The sequence below is a fragment of the Pavona decussata genome, unplaced genomic scaffold (genome assembly GCF_977016875.1).
Source record: "Pavona decussata unplaced genomic scaffold, jaPavDecu1.1 SCAFFOLD_1, whole genome shotgun sequence".
Classification (NCBI taxonomy): domain Eukaryota; kingdom Metazoa; phylum Cnidaria; class Anthozoa; order Scleractinia; family Agariciidae; genus Pavona; species Pavona decussata.
The window spans coordinates 795,001-802,277 of NW_028145425.1; positions in this window are offsets into that span (position 1 = coordinate 795,001).

Consider the following 7,277-nt stretch of genomic DNA (forward strand, 5'->3'; position numbering starts at 1 on the left):
GCTTTCTTCGAACGAGAGTTTTATTTCCTTTGTCCAGGTCAATTTCACTGCTATTCACGTGCTTTGAATATTTATGTACTGTGTCCACCCGTGCGTTTGTAATTTATATCAGGTTAAAATCAAGCATCTTATAACAACCTTCTTAGCTTGATTACGGATACCCCGTCCTCTTATTCTAATTTCTGGCTGATGCGTTACAGATTTAAATTAATTTTATTTTGCACTGATAGTTAACTACTACAAGTGCCTCGTTAATTTCTTGTTGAAATATTTCAAAGGTAACATTAATTGTTTACAAGTGAAGCAACACAGTTGTTAAAACTCTTCTGTTCTTAGTAATCTTGGCTTAGATTTGTTGTCATTGATTAAGCAAAATTTCTTTGGCAGTGAAAGGATTGCAAGGACTGCTCTCTCCCCTCCGCTCTCTTTCAATTTCCTTAAGTCTTGATATTCTAGTCCTGCTTCCGCCATTTTTTTCTTCATTGAATCTGTTATCGGAAGTCTGTCAAAAGTTGTTTTCTTAACGGGAATTCTTTCAGATCGTTGTATTCGTCTTGCCATGCACAGCAAAGTAATACCATGGGAGTCTGCCTTGCTTTTGTCCATTCCGATTTTCATAGGAATGCGGGACAATGCTTCTGTGTCTTCTGCTGCATCATGAGCCTGAAACTTCTCTTCAAACAGGTGTTCATATACCACACCAAGAGACTTTGACGAGCATAAAGATAACACTCCTTGAGCTTTTTTCACTTCCTCAGCAATGATTTTCAAGAAATCTACAAACAAGAGCTTTATTTCACCAAATGTTTCCATCAAACTGTGCCTTTCTAAGGACTTGAACAAGACAGGAAAATCAAAGCTAAAACCGTTGTGAGCAACCAGAGCGACGCGTCTACCACTGGCCTGCTCTATGCCGTTTAGATAGTCAATAAAGCCTTTTAAGCCACTTTGTTGTTCCACAGCGGGCAACGTTTTTCCTTCCTTTTGCAAAACCTTCTGGCCATCTTTGTACTGGACTGAAATTCCGTGTACTTTACTTGCTGCTTGTTTAATATTTCTAGTTTCCGGAAGTAGGTATGTGTTAAAGGATGACTGATATATACTGCAGAGATTTACACGACAATTGAATTACTTCTGCTGATCTTTCAAGTCCAGTTGTTTCCAGGTCAATAATAACAAAAGATACGTCTCCTGACTGGCTCGCCTCAGACAACCTGTCCCGATCGCCTGGAATGTCAATTCCGTGTAAACCAATCGCAAGTTACCTACATAATTGTTAAACTGTTCTTCTGTGATTGTTTCGTTCAGAAGAGTGAGTGTCTCCTTGGTGACCTCAACCATTTCTTGACCTGATGTCAGTCCCACCCCAGATTGGTATGTTACTCCTTCACGTCTTTCTTGGGACGAAGTTTTCTGTTGTTTTGTCTTCTTTAGCTGATTTTGTCTCTTCTTAAAAGTGCGAGTTGATTTTCGGGCTCTGTCGCTCCTCCTCTTCTTATCCAATTTGTCAACATGGTTCGCTGTGACCGAAGAGCTGACCAGATTTAACTCCTGGTATACATCTGTTATATAACAGGATCCATCATTAAATTGCGCAACTCCAGCGGCGGTTCTGAAGTCTACACTTTCCGAGCCTCCGTAATGCCGGATTTTTGGAGTTTTTGATCCAATCACACCGGTCAGACTTTCATTACCTTGGGTAGATCCAACATGAATAAGTTTGGAGATGACGTCATCTCGAAGAAACGACCTGATTGCGTCTTCAATTGCAGATCTCAGGTCTTCTCCTTGTAGGTTGCGCCCGCCAGGTAGATCGGAGTACTTAAAATTTTCCGGATCGTCATTGAATTTACACCACTTAGCTCCTTGACATCCACTATGGTCTCCGAAGGCGTGAGGAGCTATCAGTTGGAGGCTATTCTTCATTCCAGTCGGGTCATTTGCGTGCTGCTTTATAGCGTATCCAAAACATTTCTGGATATATATATAATAACAGTTGAATTCAACCCTTTCACTGTTCCTTTAAGGCTATATAAACGCGAACCTAAAGTGCGCCTTGCATGATTGACATCAGTCCACTTCTCAATTTCATACTCTACTAAAGCTTTCAATCGGCTCTCAGTGGTGCTGTCCTCATCGCCCACGTAGGTAGAGAAGCGCATTCCTTGTAGCGGCGCCTCGTTAAATAGTTGAACTGCTACACTCGATTCCATAGACTTTGAAGAACCTGTGTGGTTTCTTCTGCAGTCGTGCGCTTTAGGGGATTTTTGGCAGCTTTCGGAATTCTTACAGGTGCGGCAATCCTGGTTTCTTACGCCATACGAAATTACTTTCTTGGTATTTAAACCAATGACGGAGCCCATTCCCGATGATGAGTCAAAGGACTTGCCCCTCTTGCGCCACGACATATCATATGAAACTGCGATATCAACTTCCTCACTCTCAACTGCCTTCCCGTTGTCCTGCTTTGTGAGCTCCTTTTCGTCTTGGGCGTATCTACGGCAGGTTCTCTTTGCAACACTCTCCACCGCATTTCCCGCTTCTCGTTCCCGTTTTTTGAAGGTTTTTTCACTGAGGGCAGGTAATCCCATTGTGGATAATAATGATGCGTAATGGGTGTGACCAATACCTGCGTCAAGTGCTCCAAGGGCTGCCTTGGTGTTTGCATCATGTCCTGGTGGACCCCGCTTCCCGATCCGGTGAACATTATTTGACCGAATAAGGTTAATTTTAGAACACTTTTTGCAAGGTATCCTAATAATTGGGCATGATCCGTCAAATTCCACTTCACAATTGACATCTGTGAGGGCTAAGGGTCCTTGTTTGCAAGCCTGGCATCTTTGCAGTGCTTCGGTCAGTAGACCAAGGTTAACAGTGCAGGGCTGAAAAAGACTCTCTACCTTCTTGAAATCAAGACTTGAACAGGTTATTCGCTGGTCATTAATTATCGGTACTTCTACTGGATCAGCATTTCCTTCAGTTTGAGCGTCGCTTCTTTTTCGCACCCTAGCCAGCCTCATAGCACACGTCTTCTGGTTGGTCTGGAATTTTCTCTTCCGTTTCCTGCTTCTTATTTCTTCCATTGGGGCAAATGTTTCCCTCCCAATTTCATCTCTTTGAGGCTCCTCCTCGACCTCCATGTGATCACTTTGAGAGACACGAATATTTTACCTCTCCTATTAGATATTATCTCTCCCGATATCTCGACTTCTGTAATCTGTTCGAATGACTGTTACAATTTGTGCATATATTTATGTAAATGTCACGCTTTGCACTACTTCACGTAATCATAAATATTCAAAGCACGTGAATAGCAGTGAAATTGACCTGGACAAAGGAAATAAAACTCTCGTTCGAAGAAAGCGAATAGCGACTGAAACGTGATCAAGATTCAGGCTTCTTATCTCACACCGAGTACGGTTCTTGAGCCTAAAACTTGCGCCAACATAAAAACGAATTATTATTCTAACTGCTTGCAATTTAACAAACAAAACTGTTAAGGAATTCTTTAGATATCTCGATTAATGCAAAGTAGGAACTTTCTCACCGATCTGCGCTTTATTTTAACTGTTTTCAAACATAAATATCTTAAAATCAGAGCCACCCATGAAGCTCAATATACATTTAGAATGTTTTGCTATGATGAAAGACCTTTCAACAGAAAAGGGAAAGTGTGAAGTTTTATTTTGCATGAGATATTGGTGAAAAATGCGGAAATAAACAATTTCACCCTGTAAAAATTGATTCATTATTTACTTGAAAACGCTCTTACAGATTTTTTTTCTAATTTCGCCTGCAGGTTGTCTAGGGTAAGTAGTTTAAATTCCTTAAGTTTCGTCATAAAGTGTCTGACTACATCTCGAGATAATCGACAATGTTTAGAATGAGAGGCTATGCGCTTCTGTTGCTATGGTAACAGTTGTTGCTTGGAAACCGACAAAAAAGTAAACTTTGATCTTATGTTGAAATCATGATGTAGTATGAAGGAGATCGAAGTTGATCTTCTATGCGAGGTTGTAATTTTAAAACTTCCACCCCACGCCCAAAAAAACTGCCTCGAGCCTCCTTAACAGTACAAGAGTCAAAAACCAGAAGACACGTAGGAACTGACAGGCAGACTGATCAGACCGGCAATTTGTCACGTTATTTTGCTACAGTTTTGTCTTTTCTTATCGAATCTAACTTCTACAACGCACATTCATAATGATTGATTTAACATGTCGTTCTTATGAAAATCTTTAGAAACGCAAAACAAATAGCAATGATAACGCCGTTTAGCGAGTAATTAGTGGTCTGAAATTTCTGATCAATTTCCAGTTGTATAGAAATGAATCTAACCGCATAGAAAATGCACTATATTGCTTTTGTTTTTTGATTATTCAGTCTGCTCATCGTTCCTCTTCTAAAACCCTAGAAAGACCTTTAGAAATATCGAGAACTAAATCAGTTATTGTGCCCAGTTCCCGATCTTTCTCGGCGAGTATGCTGTCATAGCAGGAAAAAATTTGTCTGGATGCCAGAAGAGGACAAGGTCCTTGATCCGTTTCCGTTTGGTTGTCTTGTCCTCCCCTGCCAGCATGACGGCAACTATATCTTGTGCTGTTCCATCGCATGGCCATGGCACATCACCAAAATTGATTGTGAGCGGCGTGTTCTGGAGCAAGTCCTTCACTTTCACGTCATATGCTGCCCGCGCCTGCGCATCTGCCATGGACGGTACTCTTGCTCTTGGAAGAGGTTCGTACCACTTCTTATAGTACAAAGTATTTAAAGGCTGGTCATGTCAAAACGCTAGACCCGTAGCAGTCTAAAAACCGCAGTTTTCTCGCTCCATGTTTAAGATTGTAACAACGTGGCACCTACAGTTGTTGTTTTTTTTTTTTGAGTCTTGATATAGCTATATAGAAAACGCACCTCTCCACAATGAACTCATTCCCCACCAAGTAAACACCCAGTTGAGATTATTTCTCTCCACTCAGTAAAGAGATATTTCTTCCAAATGACGATCCTAATAACAAGCAGTCGCAAATCTTTTTTATGGTAAAGTATTGTGCTGCTGCTTATCATTCATTCTGCCAACAGTCAGTGCACGAGTGGAACGTGCGAAAAAAGTTCGTCTCTTTTACAAACGACACCAAACAAAATTCTTTTCTTGTTGGGTATCTTTTTGAGACCTTGAACGTTTCGAATCTGGAAGGAATGTGCCAAGATGTGTTTGAGTAAATGCCAATGCCTTTCTTTCAATTCCAACAAGGCCAAACAAACCAAAAACTGCGAGCTGAACAATGCAACCACAAAACTGTTGCCATACGCACTGAAAGAAAAGAAAGGAGTCACTTACTTCGAACCAGTCAGGACTTACCCCGACAAGAATGTACGTACGTTTGTTTTTGGATAGAAAACTGAAAATTGTAGTGGTTAAATTGGAACTGTCGGGATATACTATGTGAAAAGAGAAATGGCAGGAGTACAGGTGAAATACTTAAGAAAAACCCTTCAAATTGATGGACAAATTGAAATACATAAGACTTCCGCTGTCTCAAATGGGAGAGGGACACATTTTCACAGAGTTTCAAGCAGCGGTTAGTGATTAAAGTAAAAAAATGACTGTGAACAGTGACTTTCGTTTCCAAGGGGTTAGCTTAGCTACTCAGTTCGTGGGATGCTTAAATGTACTACAGGTTCATTGCTACATTCTAAAAGGCCCCGTTTTCGTATCAAACTGGTTTTAATCACGAAATTACCCTTGATCTGCGCGAATAAAACGATCGGTGAGCTATTGATTAATAACACAAAATTATCTACAGTGCTATTTAAAAAACAATAGAAGTGCTAAAAAGTCTTATATTCCCATCAACAAATGAGAAACAGTTCCACATCATTGTTTTCATCGTGAATTTGCATATGATACAGCGTCCAAACAAAATATGCTTTCAACTGGGAATTATCACTTTGGATTCCTGAAAGTAGCTTACAAAAGCAATTTGATCAGTTTTCGTTTCCTTGAATAAGGGTTTGTGGAAACCACTAACCAAACACGATAAAAAATGTAAAAATAATATAGCGCGCCAAAATTATTGCGCCAAAACACTTACCTGCAAACATTATACTAAAAGTTGCATCCAGGTGAGATTGGAAACCAGAAGGGGAAATAATCGCTTCCATTCCCCTTGGGTCAATTCAAGCCGCTTCACGAAGTTTAAAAACACCGGTGTTAAACAATAGCATTCAGTGTGGTGGTTGAGGTGGTGCTGGAATTGGTGGTAGAGTTGGTAGTGATGGTAGTGGTGTTAGTGTTGGAGATTGTGGTTGAGTTGGTGGAGGTGGTGGAGGAGGAAAAAAATTTGTAAAAAAATGGCATTGTTGTTGTGGTGGAGAAGGTAACGTCAGCAAAAATAGATAAACCTGTCAAACCGGCTCATAACCTGTTGGTAAGTCTAAAATAGAACATGACATCATCCCATTATAGCTTATGTATTCTACAGCAGAATGAGAATCCACCGTATTTTATTTATGAAATCAAGAAATAGCCTATGACGTCATCAACGTTAGTGTCTTCCACCGCAAAAAAGGGACGAAGCGGTGCTTGTCATACTACAGTCAAACCTCCCTTTGCGACCACCTCTCGTAGAGGACCACCTTTCTCAAGCTCCCGTTTTCTAAAATACCAAACGTTTTCAAGTCAAATCACCGTAGCTGGTACCTCTCATAAGCGACCACTTCTCGTGAGCGACCGAGTTCCACTTTTAAAACAGAAAGTCTGGAATTTTCTTTTGTTTTCAACCTCTTGTAAGCGACAACTTGACAGATGATAATGTGTGGCCATAACATTATCGCATTCTGAACGCAACGCAAACTTAAGTCAGATAATACAAAAGGAACAAAAGATTCAAGTTGAAGCTATAATGAGACTTATCCCGTTCGCCATATTGGGTAAGAGTATTAGGGGCAACCCATTAACAGTTTTTATCTTGAAATTCGAAGTTAAAATATTTCAGTTTGCGGCTACTGAATTGTGTGGGTCTCAATAAGAATTAGTGCGTGGGGTAAGTTTCTTCAGTTACCATATGATAATTAAGAAAACCATACTCACATTTCTTACCTCTAAGTAGAAAGTTCCTGTCATTTCCCTGGCGTATCTATTAAAAGGTGTCTCAAATTACGTGGCACCTGCAGTTGTTTTTTTAGTTTTGATATAGATATATAGAAAACGCACCTGTTCCTCCACATTAAACTCATTCCCCAAGTCACTACCCAGTTGAAATTATTTCTCTCCA